We start from the raw sequence: 17,772 nt of genomic DNA, 5'->3' as shown, positions 1-17,772 counted from the left end.
ATTTCATGATTATCTTATAGAGACATTATTCAATTAATCTCTAAACTAAACTCAAAAAGAACACGACTTGTGATTAAATGAAACTAGGAAGTTAATGACATAGTGACTAGTCTTTAGAATTGAACCAAGAGCATTAAAGTGACTAACTAAGTCTTGACCAAACTGAGATTTTCTAAAATATCAATCAAGACACTTCTCCAAGAATGTTGGGTTTGCCACTTTTGGAATGATTAGTCACTTTCATGCATTAAGACCAAATCTCACACACTTAATGCATATAGTACTTGTATAGGATGTTTCGTTTCTTTTGTAGGTGCTAGAGGGAGTAAAGGTGCCAAAATGTGGTGTTCAAATTTGGACTGGATACCAATTTTGGACTGGAGCACGCACGGTCGCATCACGGTCGATCGTGATGACAACCGTGTGTTAACGGCTACTTTTTCAATCCCACAATAAAAGGCAAACATTTAAGAGCATTTGAAGCTGACCCTCTTGCATATTTCAAAGGCTTATTTCCAGTGATCACAAGTGCATCATTACTACTCAGATGTGATCAAGCAAGAGAAGATTCTTTGATCTTATAGATATAGAATTGGGTTGTTGTAAACTTACTAATCAAAATCATTTATCTTATGAGTTTACTTAATGTAATGTATGTCCTATTATTGTCTTAGGATCATCATTGCAAAGTGTATAAGTCTTGTAATTTCAATTAGTTGAAGCATAGGCTAGCTTAGTGATCTACTTCCTTAAAGGGACTTAGGAAGTTGATTAATCTTATTTGGAGATTAATACTTGTCCAAGGTGAAGACAAGTTGATCTAGGTTGGAGTTGATCTTTCAAAGGGATAGAAAGATTAGGTTTGTTGTCTACCAAAGAAGTTGAAGACTTGTAAATCGGATCTTCACCGGGTTTGGAGAAAAGTGCTTAGTGAAGCAACAAATCCCGATTAGTGTAATCGGGGAGTGGATTAAGGTAGATTAGTTAACATCCACCCGAACGACTATAAACTCTTGTGTCTATGTTCTTTACATTACTTCATTTATCATTTTGAACATATACACTACACACATCAAGGTTGAGTTGAGTTGGTTGATCAAAGTTAAATCGAATTTGGTGATCAATCGAAAAATTGTTAAAAACGTATCAAGTAACTATTCACCCCCCCCCCCCCTCCCCCTTCTAGTTACTTACATAGAGATTTAAGGTTCAAGAGGAAGAAGGTTGGGTACGTGAGGTGATTTGGGAAATTTCTGGAAAGTGTGGAAATGAAGCAGGTAATACACACTTATTGCCTTTAAAACACATACCCTATCACCCACGGGTATTTATCAGTTATCTGATATCTTTCGTACATCATTAGGCGACCCTAACGGGGTCCAAATTAAATAAACAAACCTATTCTGCGACCCTTGTCACAAACTAGTCACAACCAAATAATAAAATAACACTAAATATTTAATCAAAATAAAAACATATACAACCACACATATTTTCCTAAGGCAAAAAGGTCATCTTACATCTAGCCTAGGTTTCTATCTGTTATATAAATCCTGCCTTAAATTCAATTTAGGCTTTAAACGTCAGTCAAGACGCCAAAAAATAACGCTTACTTTTGACTAAAAAATAGAGCCAACAATTTAAATCAAAGTTATCCATACATATCTACAATTTAAAGATCAAACAAATTTTGATGAATAACTTGACATAATATTCAAACACATACAAATAAAAAAAATAGCAAGTCAATTATTTAAGAGTTTAATTATGTGTAATCTTATTATCTTCTTATCTTCTTATATTGCAATTTCATAAAAGATTATTTCTTGCTCATAAATTGGGATTATTTAACAGTCTACGCGCTCATAAAATTAAAACTAGATTCGATACATATATTTGTAAGCGTTTTGAAGAACATATAAAATTATATTTGTTTATAACAAGCAAAAACAAATTTTAAATATAATAAGGACTCATATCTTATCTATTAATATTTATATCATACGACTTCAAGTTTTATATATTATTCGTTAGATTTAATATCTTAATAATTATTATATTTATATTTTTAAATAAACAATCTGCCACATACACGGCTCATAAACTATGCGTTAGAATTCATTATTGATATTTTAATACAAAAGTTATTAGTAATAAACGGTTTTTTCATTGTAATTGTAATATATATTAAATAAAAAAATTCAATATTAATACTAACATCATCGACTAATTTATATAATAGTCGTGAAATGCACGAGCTCACGTTTGTATACAACACTAATGTTTTCGATAGAAATATTATTAGTAATGAATAATTTTTTCATTTCAATTATATTATACATTTGAAAAATATCAATATTGAATACTAATTTGTACAACTTCCATTCAACCCAGGGCTCATAAAACTAGATATATATATATATATATATATATATATATATATATATATATATATATATATATATATATATATATATATATATATATATATATATATATATAGAGAGAGAGAGAGAGAGGGGGGGGAGGGAGGGAGAAAATGTAGATGAATATTTCTATTGTCGACAAGTCGACAAACCAACTTCTATAAAATAAAATGCGAGTATTTTTGCTTAAAGGTGATCATCAATTTAAATTTACAACATAGTCAACATAAAATTATTAGGTAAATTTAAATATTTATTATTTATATACTATTTTATTATATTGTACGTCACATGATAAAGTTTAATGCATCAGAATTTATAATAGACGAAAAAGATTGTATTTTCAAATACATAAATTTTAAATAATTAAGTAGAAAGATACATCTTTTATTTTTTTATAAAAGCCATGTAGAAACACACATATTAACAAAAATCTATAAATCCATATTTAGTAAAGAACGGATACTAAGTCCTTATCAATGGTTGTACAACCAACAAAGAAATAAAACAATTTTAAGTAAATATATATATCAACTAGCCCATTATATTAATTTTATGAGTCTTGTTTAAATTCTTAATATCTAAATCTATATATAGAGGTTTAATAATATAGAAAATGTCATAAGAAAAATATATATTGTTTGGTTTATTTCATTGACTATAAGGTCCCTTTGGAGTTTGCATTATGAGTATTTTAAAATAAAGAGTTACTGTTCAAAAAATCTATTGGCGTTTTTGATTAAGGGCTATGTGCAATAGCACATCTTGCACATGCTCATATCTAACCTTGATATTGAGATTATATTTGGTACTTTTTTTAAAAACATACAAACTCATTAGACGATTATGTACAATGATCTACGAATATGTCCAAGCAGGACTTTAACAATCAACCTCATGGTTGAAAATTTCACCACAATATTTATAGACCTATGGCCCTTTGGTAGATTATATTTGGTAATAAGTCTTACTTTTTAACCAAAGGGCGAGCCTTTAATCTGAGAGTATCGAGATAAAATCAATCTTGAACTTGTATTTTTGAACGGTATAATAAATAAACTAGCAAGAAGCTTGAAATAAATTACTTAAAGTCTAAAGGGCATTGAAGCCAGAGTTTAAAGGGCATTGAAGCCAAATGCTCCAATCTAAACTAGACTTAAAATAATGATTAGAAATGGGGAAGAGCAAAAATCATGAAATATCGAAACTGAACTGAAACTTATCGATATTGTAACAGCGTCAAGTTGAGCCTATAGGTATTTGACCAATTTTCCTTTGTTTAAGCTCGAAAATCTGAAGCTGCAGATTAACTGCATATGTACGAATGCATGTTGAATCCGTACGAATGAGTCTTGAACCTGTACGGATGAGTTGTGCCGATACGGATGGAGGAAATCGGTAACCGTACGGATGAGAATGTATTTGTATCCAATCCGTACGGATGGGACTTGTATCCGTACAGATGGGCCAGATCCACATGTATGGACATCAGTATAGTGTATTTCACTATTTAGCTATTTTTAAGCCGTTGTGCAGCCTGTGTATAATGTATAATTATAACACTTTATTGACTTTGTTTATACTGTCCTCAGGTGATAAAGAAAAGGAAAAGACTCGGTAATATAAGGCTAGTGAGTTCTTGCTAACATGAGGTGAGTGAGACTATATTAACTGTTATATGTATGTAGTCGTGAGTTACGCTACTGTTGTCCTGCCATGTTATACCTGATTTGATAGTAAATGATGTACTATGCTTTTGTGATGATATGTGCACATGGCTATTGTCGATTATGATGTCTAGCCAGCAACCAGCTTTGAATCATAAAGCTGAAAAGGAGGTCAACCATGAAGTCTGGTTGGGTTCAAGTGTTACTAATCGTGTAGTATTATCTTGAATGACGCATCCCCTGCGTCCAGATTACTATGCGAAGGAGCCAGTAACAGGAACTATCGGTACACTCTAGCCTGATGATCTAGTAGTTGAAGGCCCGTACAAGCCATTGATCCTTTTGTTATCGGATTGTTGTTTAAGTTGCTGTTATGTGATGGTACTTAGCTTGATGCTCAATTCCTATAGTTGTTAGGATGTTTTCATTTACTTAGTATTGGGCTAATACCCCACTTTTCCTTCCTTGAATGTTAGGCTTTGTATAGCTGTGTTTTTGGTAGAAGCTTGGTTTGATGGATATGTTTGACTTAGTCAACTCTGATGTCTTTATTTTGATACATAAACACATACACACACACACACACACACACACACACATATATATATACATATATATATATATATATATATATATATATATATATATATATATATATATATATATATATATATATATATATATATATATTTATATATATATATAGTTTTTTTAAAGTTGTTTACTTAACTATGGTTTGTTGATATAAAATATATTTTCGCTGTGACAAAAACATGCGGTGTTACAAGTTGGTATTAGAGCCTAGGTTTGGCAGCATGTACACGTGGATGTCATGTTCCCGGACCTTGAATTGAATATATCAAACATATCAGTGGGCTAAGTTAAGTGAATGTAGTGGGTATATATGTTAGTCTGTAGGTACTAACAATTTATCCACTAAGCTTTGGTGAGATTATGTGCAGTACAAGTTAAAGAATGACTGACAAGCGTCAAAACGTTCAAGCTCCCCCATCCCCCAGAATCTTTAGAGTTTCGGTAGAGAGTGGGGATTTAGATGATGAGCAACAGGAGTATATTAACCGGTTGGAAAGCTAATTAAAGTTAGCTCGTGATAGATTTACCAAATTAGGAAATGCTCCTTCTACAGTTACTAAGTGGTGAATGTTGAAACTCCGGCTCCAGGGTTTCCAACTCGTTAGTTTGGGTCTGCACCGGTTGGAAGTTCACCACAACCACAATCTCAAAACCCACAACCCCCTCAATACCAAGTACCATTCCAGTACGGGTGTCAGTACCCTGACCAAATGATGTACCCTTATACAATCCAGATATTTCCACAACCACTAGCAGAAACCAAGAAAAAGTGCACTTTTAAACAATTTCTTGATTGTAAACCTCCCTAATACTCTGAAAGTTCAAATACTATAGACAACCTATATTGGCTAAAGGAAGTAGACCGAGCATTGGATGCTTGCCAATGTGAAGTGGATTTCGTGTAACTTATGCCAGTAGAATTCTGAAAAGAAAAGCCATGGGCTGGTGGGATTCATTGACCTCCTAAATTTCCAATGAATAATTGAGTCAAGTGACATGGGAATAGTTCTATGCAAAGGGTATTGAACAATACACCGAAAAGCTTTATTTTGTTCAGCATTGGCTTCCTGATGAATGATGTGCGCAAAACGGACGGTTTATTTTATGCGGTGTTATTAGGTCGCTAAACGTTTATTAAGTAAACAACGAGGGTGAGTTGTTTTAAATTTATAATTACGGGACCTAAATCTACTACTCCTTCCTATGGGTGAGCAAGGAAAGTATGACCTAGGGTCATTCGTTTAAGAAGTCAACAGAATCAAACCTTTCGCTATAGTATAAACCTAGTATTATTCTAAGGATTAGTTGGGATATATTTTGGTTTTCTAAATCCTGAATAATAGATATATAGATATATTAGTAAATGAAGTAGTAAAGGATAAAATTTGTATTTCATACAAGGCTAAAGCTAGTGCATGTTATTGCTTTTGTTAGTACGCTGCTGGATATGTGCAATGTTTGCTCATCGGTACATTAGGACCAGTTACCTGCTATACTATCCTAAACCGCCTTGTCAAAGAAATATTACTTGGTAATACCGATAGGCTTGAAGATTCTGAATAGACAGCAACACCACATACCCCCGACGCTAGGGTAACGCGACTACGTGACTACACTAGATGGCTCGTCAACAGGAGTGACCCGGTAAGGTGGCGTATTAACGATTCTTAACGGCTCGTCAATATTACGATGCTGAATATGTATAATGTCACCTCATGGGTACGTTATGACCAGTTACTTGCTATACTATCCTAAACGGCCATGTTAAAGACATATCACTGGGTAATAATGATAGGCTTGAAGATTCTGAATAACCAGCAAGACCACATACCCCCGATGCCAGGGCAACATGACTACGTGAATATACCAGACGTCTAATCAATAGGAGCGACCCATTAAGGTGTCGTATTAACAATCCTTAAGGTCTAAACTTTCTTAAGCATGGCTAAAATAAAAGGCATATCATAACCGAGAGACGTGATGTGTTCTGATGCTTTCATTAATGATTGGTAAAATATCAGTTAGGTTCTTATTTAAAAGAAAGTCAACCATGATGAACACCATGGCCAGATTTACACGTGTAAACTCCATGAACACGTTCTGTTATCCTAACGGTCCAATCCTTTTTGATTTAAAAAAATAGTTCCTGAATTAACTAAAGAATCCCTCAAGCGAAGTGCAATGCCTGAGACTGTGTTATGGTGTAAATGTACATTATCCACAGTAAAACCGTTTCCATGGCCATACATGACAGATGTATAGAGTACTACAATCAGTGTGCCTCCTAATAAACATGCGATGTTTAAATGCTACTGATTATAGGGTACAAGAATCTATTGACTTTCACCAAGACACTCTCAACTATGCCTTTAGGATATCTGATAGTGTGGTCAGCAAGGTGGATAGTTACTTTGGTTGGTGTTAAGTCTCTCAGCTCTAATCTCTTGAAGAGAGAGTAGGGCATGAGGTTGATGCTTGCTCCTATATCATCTAAAGCATGAATTGTTCTAGATTGGTAGATCGAACATGGGAAAGTAAATCATCTCGTATCTCCTAGTTTCTTGGGCAGAGTATTTCTGAGTAGTGCGGAGCTAACTTAATTTAGCGGAATTTTATCTGGAACTGGCATACATTCCTTTGTTGAGAGAAGTCTTCATATATATCTACTCCAGTTAGGTAATTTGTACATGGTATCCAAGAATTTATCATCAAGCTTGAAAGTATCAAGCTTCTGTGGATCATTCTTGAGTCTTCCCAGATACGGTACACGAACTGGATTCGGTGGAGGTGTTTTTGGTACGTTAACAGACTTCTTCTTTAGCCTGGCTGACCTTGTTCTTGGTGTAAGTTCTTCCTCTGGGTAATTGAATCCATTTGTTTTGCTTCTTCTATGTGGGGATTTTGAATGGTATTACTAGGCGTTGAGATAACTTTCCGAGCTGCGTCTCTAAACTTTTTATCAGAGCCAATTGATTTCTCATGATTACTTCTGTCTAGTCTTGTCTAGATGTAGTTCTCTGATTTAGCTAGTATTGACCTTGAATGAACTGGTTGATATGTTCTTCGATTTTGAGGGCTGAGTTGGTTGCTTTTGTAATTTGGTTAGCAGGAGAGTTTTCTTCTGGTGGTGGACCAGTGAGTGGTAAAGGCTGATAATATGTTATTTGAGGTTGTTGAGGATAAGGTGGGAATCGAAAATGAGGTAGGTTATTTCTTAGAAACTAGTTTTCTCTGGATTGCTGATTAAATCTAAGGTTTTGCTGACGAGCATGGTATTGAACGTAATAGACTGAACCATCAGGGTTTTCGTACTCAACCCTGATATTCTTCCATTGGTGCTTGATTAGTACAGTTAGTGCAGGCTTGAACTTGATTAACTTACTGCGGCTGCTTCTTCGGGTCTGCGAGTTGTTTGGCAAGAGATTACATCATATCCGTGAAGGTTTTGATGGCCTCTATTTGGATGTTGAGTGCGGAGAGAGGGGCAGATGATGAAAGTTGTTCACCAATGTTCCAGTCATGATGATGCATTGTCATGTTTTCGAGCAAATCCCATGGTTCATCTGCGGTTTGGTTCATCAGATTTCCCTGAGTTGCTACATCAATCGTCATCCTATGATGCACTATTAGACCATTTTAGAATGTGCAGATTTGGGCTGACCATTTTAACTGTTCGTTAGGGCATTTCTTCAGCAGGGTCTTGAATCTCTCTCATGCGGTGTATAGAGATTCATCATAACTTTGTCTAAAGTTGATGATGATATTTTTGAGATTGGTTTGTTTGGATGGAGAAAAATATTTGCTCAGGAACTTAGTGGCCATCTGCTGCCATGATGTGATTAAGTCGTTCTCCAATCCCTCGAACCACATTTGCGCATGATGAGTGAGAGAGTAGGGGAACAGATATAGCCGGACTATATATTATCCTACTCCGTTCTTGTAAGAGTTTGACGAAGAGATGAACTTATCAAGGTAAGAGTTGGGGTCGTTATTCGGTAATCCATGAAATTGACAGCCATTTTGGATAAGCTGAACAATGTGATGTTTTAGCTCGAAAGATTGTCCTTGTATCTCGAGAAATCGAATCGGTCCTCCTCGACCCTCAATCGATGGTTTGGTATTCCTTTCGCGATTTGGATAGTATCGACTTCGAATCAGAAACAAATAGGAGAGGTCCTGTACGGGATCGGGTTTGGGTCATACACTAGGTATGGCTATTTTTTTAGTTTTTCTGATAAAGGGAAACCTAGGGATTTCTAAGGTATACTAAGATAAACTAAGGTGAATGTTTTAGTTCTTACTGCGAATTCCCTGGTACTTCAGTAACAAAGTTTGTCACGAAACTGTCATGCAAAGCCAAGTGGCCAGATCGACTACGGAGAGGCAGTATCCTTTTGGTTACAATAAATTAGAGACTGTTCGTAAAATCCAACAAGCAAGTCTGTGTATAATTGTCTTTCTTAGACAACACTTTAATTTTGTTCAACAGATTTGATTAAAACAGTATTGCCTAATACCAGTCCCCGACAGCGGCGCCAAAAACTCCTCCTTTCCTTGATGTGCACAAAATGGAACATTTATTTTATACAGTATCGTTAGGTCACTCAACATCTATTAAGTGAACAGTGAGGTCAGTGGTTTTAAATTTATAATTGTGGGGCCTAAATCTACTACTCCTTCCTATGGGTGAGCAAGGGAAGTATGACCTAGGGTCGTTCGTTTAAGAAGTTAACATAATTGAACCTGTAACATCCCGTGATTTTCCGTTAAATTTATTTTAACACCGTCTTTTTTTTTATATAATATCTTTCGTTATTCAAATTTGTATCTTTCGTTAACTAACGTTCATAATATTCTCGTTATCTAATTATAACGTCATCCGTTACTCGAACGTTTTTAAAATATTCGTTGGGTTAATTCCCGCACCCGCTTTGAAACTCGAGGGACCGAGATTTCCAAATGGGCAAACTAGTTGACTAGGTCAACTAGTCAACCCACTTACCACATCCATTCATTTCATCTCCACCTCCCACCTTCATCCTCCTCTTTCTCTCTACTTCCCATTTTTGAACTCAAAACCCTCAAACATAAAATCATCATCTAAATCCGATTGGAAAAGCAAACATCAAAACAAATTACATTTTTGTGATCCTCTTTTCATCCTCTACATTTTGATACCAATATCATCGAGTTTGGGTAACTTTCTAAAAACTCTAGATTTCTATAAATTCGTGTTTTTGATTTGAAATTGTGTTAGTTAGTGTCTATGGCTCGTGTATAACATGAATACATGTTTTGTTTGCTCGATTTGTTGATTGGAGTAACTAGTTTGAACTTTTGAAATGGGTGTGCTTAATCTTTAATTTTGGATGATTAAAAGTTGTTTAATTGTTAAAGTTCATGTTGTAATTGTGTTACTAGTATCACTAGCTTCATTTTGATGTGTAGATTGATTTGTAAAACTTCAAAAACATGATTATTGATTTTGTGATGCTTGACTAGGGTTTGATAGTTCTTGACATGAACTTTTTGATGCTTGAATGCCATGAAATGTTAATTGTTAGTGTTTAGTTGTAATGTATGCTTCATTACCTTCAAAACGGCATATCATATGTGTGAATTGGATTCCCGAAACTTAAAATGCATATTGATGAACTTGAAGCTTTGAAAATGGAATTTTATTGATCACATGACGAGAATTCGATTATTGTCAATGAGGTTTTTGATTGATGAATTGTGTTTAGTTGCATACTACGTCAAAAGAGCTTTCCAACGATATAAGGTGCGAGTTCTAAGAGTTAGCGGTTTGTAATTTATGCTTGAAAGAGTTTTGATTTGGGACTTGAACAATTGAGACTGACCAGGTACCAGCGCACGGCCAATGCCGCGGCGCGGCCAGCTTATGTCGCGGCGCGACATAAGCCGTGGTCAGGTTCTGACCACCATGTCCAAATTACGAAAAATGTTTGGCATACTATGGACCTCCGATTCACATGAAACTTGTTCTAACATGCTCATATATGATTAAAAACCTCAGAAAAATAGTTCGGGACCCGACCCGAACGTGTTGACTTTCGTTGACTTTGACCGACCAAAGTTTGACTTTTTGTCAAACTTAACCAAATGATTATGCAACCTTCCTAACTTGTTTCTGTACTTGTATCTTGCATGAAACTTGACAATTTGATTCACATGCTACATAATCGAGTCGTAACGAGCCATAGGACTAATTGAGCACATTTCACCCGACCTTGTGTCGTAACCGGTAAATTGATACAACTTACTTGTTTAGGTCAAGGCTAAGCAACTTTCATGCACACGTTTACTTTGCGAAGTACTTTTATACTCGTGCACTCGAGGTGAGATCATAGTCCCACTTTTCAACAACTTTTATACTTTTAAATCGTGGGCTGAGAAACATATACATTACGTACTTATATACATTTCACACGTATATATATTTTTCATACTTTTATACATTGAACACAATTGTGAATACAAAGATACGGACGAGTTTGAACGAAAATCCTCAATTCAATTATCATTAATTACATCAGATGGTGTAAGCGAGACTATGTTGTGTGGATCCATACGGGTTTGACTAACCCTCATTCGGACGGCTCGCTACCGTTAAGCGAATGAAATATATTCTGGTACGGTGTATGTTCTAACACTTTTATGCTGAGGTAAATGATACGGTTAAGCTTTGATAATTGGGTGCTCGGTAAACAACAATACTTATGGAATTCAAACGATTCAGAAAATCGACTTATACTATAACTTGTGGTTCAACTTATTTTACTTACATACTCATTTACTAAACCTATGATTTCACCAACGTTTTCGTTGACAGATTCTTCTATGTTTTCTCAGGTTTTGAATGCTTAAGTGATACATGCTTCCGCACTCTTTTGATACTTTCTTGGATGTCGAGTATACATGCATATTTGGAGCATCTTTTTGGCTACCTTTAAATTGTGTCGCATAGGTTTCAATTGTACGTTTAACATTGTAATGTAACTAGCCGTCGAACTTCTTTTTGTAAACTTGAAACACCCTTTTACATTGAAATGAATGCGACATATTTTGGTCAAACGTTGTCTTAAAGACTTACGACCATGTAATGGGACCTACGTAGTCGACGCCGTCACTTGACGATTTGTCGGGGTCGCTACAAGTGGTATCAGAGCATTTGTTGTAGGGATTTAGAGTTCATTTGTGTCCACCCCGAGTCATAGGGTACATAGGTGAATCTAGACTACAACCGGCATATAGACTGGAGTAGGAATTACTTGACTATTTGTGCATTATACTCGAACTCTTCCATCATATCTAACTCGTATTCGATCTTGATCTTACGTTGATAAATTTTGTTGACGCGCCACCTTGACTTTATGATGTAATGTTAAATGCACATGTAAATCAGGGTAATATAATTTCCGGGATTATATTACGGTGATTCACATGGACGTTCTGACGTTATGACATAAAGAATTTAAGGCAAGTCAAGCAAAAATTGTCTCTCTATCCTTATTCCATATCACGGTTAGTATTATTGAGAATACTAACCAACGATATTCTTGTGTTTTGAAGGAACAATGGCTCGTCGACGCGCTCCTCCCGAAACTTCCGAACAAGCTATACAACGAATGATAGCCACCGCTGTGGATGCGGCCATGGCCGGTCACTCTTCCAACAACAATAACAATAACAACAATCACAACAACAACAACAACAATGGAGCCGGTAATTCAAACGAAGGGTGCTCCTATAAGAACTTCATGGGGTGCAAACCTCACACTTTTGATGGAACCGGGGGACCGGTCGTGCTCACCCGATGGTTTGAGCAAACAGAAGCCGTCTTTAGCATAAGCGGTTGTCGGGACCAAGACAAGGTCAGATTTTCCACTCACACCTTCGCCGGTATCGCTCTCACATGGTGGAATACGTATGTACAATCGGTGGGTATCCATGAAGCCCACGCTCTCTCTTGGGTCGACTTAAGAGGAAAGATGATCACCGAATACTTCCCGCGCGAAGAGACCCGCAAGCTTGAACACGAGCTAAGAACTTTAAAAGCGGTCGGGAATGACCTAAAGGCCTATAATCAACGATTTTCTGAGCTAGCCTTGATGTGCCCAAATCTCGTGAGTACCGAGTCACTAAGGGTTGAGCTGTACATGGATGGTCTTCCTAAGAGCATCAAACAAGGAGTAATGTCATCCAAACCCGCTAATCACCAAGAGGCTTTGAATATGGCCCGCCAATTGATCGAAACAGTGGACGAAATTGAGGTGTCGGCATATAAAGCCGAGGATAAGTCGGGTGGCAACAAAAGAAAATGGGAAGCCCCCGAATTGAGCAACTACAACAACAACCCCGCCAAGAAGCCTTTCACCTCCAACGACAAGAAAGGCTATGCCGGAAGTCTACCATCTTGCAACAAGTACCACAAACATCATTATGGCAAATGTAGCAAACCATTTTGCAACAAATGCCGCAACCATCATTATGGTGAATGTGGTAAGTTAACTTGCCACCGGTGCCAAGGAAGTGGTCATACGGCCAACGATTGTAGGAGCGTCGCCCCCGTCTCCCAAAAGGTGCCCAATGCACACCGGTCGGGCGTTTGTTTCGAATGTGGCCAACCGGGTCATTTTAAGAATGCGTGCCCAGAGAAGGAGACCAACCCCAATGCACGCGGCCGAAATTTCAACATTAACACCGAGGGAGCCCGAGATGACAACTAGTCACGGGTACGTTTCTTCTCAACAACCTTATATTTCATGTTTATTCAATTCGAGTACCGTTAGACGTTTTATAACCAAGGCCCTGACTCGTACTCTTTGCACACCACCATATCCCCTAGACACTACCTATGCCATGCAGGTGACCGACGGAAAACTATTACGTTAAACTTTTTGGGTGGAGAATTTGAATTTTGACTTGACACCTATAGAACTAGGGGACTCAAAACCTATTCGCTAAGAAGAAAATGATCCCTTACATGTGTATAGATTATCGTGAACTAAATAATTTTCGGTTGAGAACCGATATTCTCTTTCCCGTACCGATGACCTCTTGATCAATCACAAGAATTCCGTGTGTATTCCAAAATCGACCCCCATTCCGGTTATCTCCAAAACGGTTTTCAAAATCCGTTACGATAGTTATGAATTTCTTATAGTGCCGTTCAGTTTAACAAAGGCTTCCTCCGTATTCATGGGCCTGATGGGCCTGATGGGTAGACAGATCTGTCATCATATTCATATGTGATGTTCTAACCTATTCAATTCAAGCAAAGAAGAAAACGAACAACATCTTTGTCTTACGCTCGAACTCTTGAGGAAAGAGCAACTCTATACCAAAATCTCCAAGTGTGAACTTTGGTTAAACAAAGTCCAATTTCTAGACCATGTTGTTAGTGGTCAGGGTATTACAATAAATCTCGCAATCGAAGCCACACGTAATCGGGAAACCCTCACAACTCTGACTTGTGTTCGTAAAATATTAGATCCCTACCGAAAGTTCATTTCCGACTTTTTCTCGTGATGCTCGTCCTTTACCCTCGATAACTCATTAAGTCGGAAATTTAAACCTCTCCGTGCCCGGACCTTAAGCGTGATTTTTCACACCAACATTACTAGCTAAATTCGTATAACGCCAGATGGAACTTAAATATGGAAATATTTCTACTTGAACGCCGAAAGGCATACTCTCTCGACTCAAAATCGACGTAACTGAAATTCGTTATTTTTGCACGAACGATTGGAATACTTAATTATGGATCCGATCAATCTTCTCATCACCACGTACCACGTTACATAACACTGTTATTTCACTATGACCGTCTGATATTACTGGGACCCAAGATAACACACAATCCAAGGATACTTCCTTTCTCTTTGACTTATCGTCCTCACGCTCCTGATACGGACAACCACTACTCAACCCCGAACTATACAACTATGTGTTCTATCTCGTTTTCCCACCAGGTCTCAACATTTGACCACTAGATGCGCGATATGGCTACCTCAGGATGTGAGCTCATCCTATTCTAAGTTCTCATTCCACTCCTGTCCTTTTGCTTGTACTTTTGTATAAGAAAACCTTTTATATACTTTCTCAATGGAGAGAGAGACTCATCATGTATTACTAGTATTCACCACGAGGGTGAATAGCCCTGAAAAAAAAAAAAAAAATGTTCTCTGTAGCCGGTGTACCATTGCCAACGAACGTTTTCAAACCCTAACTAGCTCGTTCAAACATATCTTAAGGAATTCTTTTTTTTTCCAATACGGTGTACCATTGCCAATTACCTCGAATCAATACTCGTATCGCTTCTAGTTTTGCAAGAAACCTTGGGAACCCGCTTAGACATGAGTACCGCGTACCACCAACAAATCGATGAACCGAGCAAACGAACGATTTACATCTTGGAAAGGCATGTTTCGATCTTGCATTGTCGCTTTTAGTTGATCCCTCATACTACGATAGTTACCATTCGTGTACCAACGCCGCACTTCCGAAATCCTATATGACCGCAAATGTCATACCCCTATTCGTTGGGCCAACGCATGTGGCAAACAAACACCGAATCTTAACCCGTTCAAGAAACAACAATTGAGATCATTCAAGTCCGAGAAGGGCTCGAGACGACCCGTAGTCGCCAAAAGAGTTATACCAAACTTAGATGAAAACCTCGCAAAATCCCAGTGTGTGACCGCGTAGTATTGAGAAACCGCACCTTGAAAAGGTGTAATTCATTTTGGGAAATCGAGGAAGGTTATATCCGCAATATTGAACCTTTTGAGACCTTGGGGCGTATTGGAGCCGCTCCCTACCATTTAGAACTGCCGACTCAATTAAGTTTCCGTTTACCTTACATTTCGTGTAACAAACTTAGAAACGTGTCCTGCGGAACAGGAACTTGCAATCCTTCTAGATGCACCAACTATTGAGGACAAAATACTCTTCATAGGAAAACCGGCTGAACTTGTGGATCGTAAAACCAAACCCTACTACTACGTAACACCCCGACTATTCAGATTCGTGGAAATGCCTAAGGATGTATCTTCACTGCTCCGTAGATTGAACAACGCTAGGTCTCGAGTAAGAGACATCGACTACTACTTCCAACTAAATTTCGGGACGAAATTTCTTTTGAGGTGTGGATAATGTAACATCCCGTGATTTTCCGTTAAATTTATTTTAACACCGTCTTTTTTTTTTTATAATATCTTTCGTTATTCAAATTTGTATCTTTCGTTAACTAACGTTCATAATATTCTCGTTATCTAATTATAACGTCATCCGTTACTCGAACGTTTTTAAAATATTCGTTGGGTTAATTCCCGCACCCGCTTTGAAACTCGAGGGACCGAGATTGCCAAATGGGCAAACTAGTTGACTAGGTCAACTAGTCAACCCACTTACCACATCCATTCATTTCATCTCCACCTCCCACCTTCATCCTCCTCTTTCTCTCTACTTCCCATTTTTGAACTCAAAACCCTCAAACATAAAATCATCATCTAAATCCGATTGGAAAAGCAAACATCAAAACAAATTACATTTTCGTGATCCTCTTTTCATCCTCTACATTTTGATACCAATATCATCGAGTTTGGGTAACTTTCTAAAAACTCTAGATTTCTATAAATTCGTGTTTTTGATTTGAAATTGTGTTAGTTAGTGTCTATGGCTCGTGTATAACATGAATACATGTTTTGTTTGCTCGATTTGTTGATTGGAGTAACTAGTTTGAACTTTTGAAATGGGTGTGCTTAATCTTTGATTTTGGATGATTAAAAGTTGTTTAATTGTTAAAGTTCATGTTGTAATTGTGTTACTAGTATCACTAGCTTCATTTTGATGTGTAGATTGATTTGTAAAACTTCAAAAACATGATTATTGATTTTGTGATGCTTGACTAGGGTTTGATAGTTCTTGACATGAACTTTTTGATGCTTGAATGCCATGAAATGTTAATTGTTAGTGTTTAGTTGTAATGTATGCTTCATTACCTTCAAAACGGCATATCATATGTGTGAATTGGATTCCCGAAACTTAAAATGCATATTGATGAACTTGAAGCTTTGAAAATGGAATTTTATTGATCACATGACGAGAATTCGATTATTGTCAATGAGGTTTTTGATTGATGAATTGTGTTTAGTTGCATACTACGTCAAAAGAGCTTTCCAACGATATAAGGTGCGAGTTCTAAGAGTTAGCGGTTTGTAATTTATGCTTGAAAGAGTTTTGATTTGGGACTTGAACAATTGAGACTGACCAGGTACCAGCGCACGGCCAATGTCGCGGCGCGGCCAGCTTATGTCGCGGCGCGACATAAGCCGTGGTCAGGTTCTGACCACCATGTCCAAATTACGAAAAATGTTTGGCATACTATGGACCTCCGATTCACATGAAACTTGTTCTAACATGCTCATATATGATTAAAAACCTCAGAAAAATAGTTCGGGACCCGACCCGAATGTGTTGACTTTCGTTGACTTTGACCGACCAAAGTTTGACTTTTTGTCAAACTTAACCAAATGATTATGCATCCTTCCTAACTTGTTTCTGTACTTGTATCTTGCATGAAACTTGACAATTTGATTCACATGCTACATAATCGAGTCGTAACGAGCCATAGGACTAATTGAGCACATTTCACCCGACCTTGTGTCGTAACCGGTAAATTGATACAACTTACTTGTTTAGGTCAAGGCTAAGCAACTTTCATGCACACGTTTACTTTGCGAAGTACTTTTATACTCGTGCACTCGAGGTGAGATCATAGTCCCACTTTTCAACAACTTTTATACTTTTAAATCTTGGGCTGAGAAACATATACATTACGTACTTATATACATTTCACACGTATATATATTTTTCATACTTTTATACATTGAACACAATTTTGAATACAAAGATACGGACGAGTTTGAACGAAAATCCTCAATTCAATTATCATTAATTACATCAGATGGTGTAAGCGAGACTATGTTGTGTGGATCCATACGGGTTTGACTAACCCTCATTCGGACGGCTCGCTACCGTTAAGCGAATGAAATATATTC

Source organism: Rutidosis leptorrhynchoides, chromosome 2 (assembly GCF_046630445.1).
Source record: "Rutidosis leptorrhynchoides isolate AG116_Rl617_1_P2 chromosome 2, CSIRO_AGI_Rlap_v1, whole genome shotgun sequence".
In the NCBI taxonomy this organism is placed as follows: domain Eukaryota; kingdom Viridiplantae; phylum Streptophyta; class Magnoliopsida; order Asterales; family Asteraceae; genus Rutidosis; species Rutidosis leptorrhynchoides.
Note: the sequence above shows the minus strand (reverse complement) of the source record.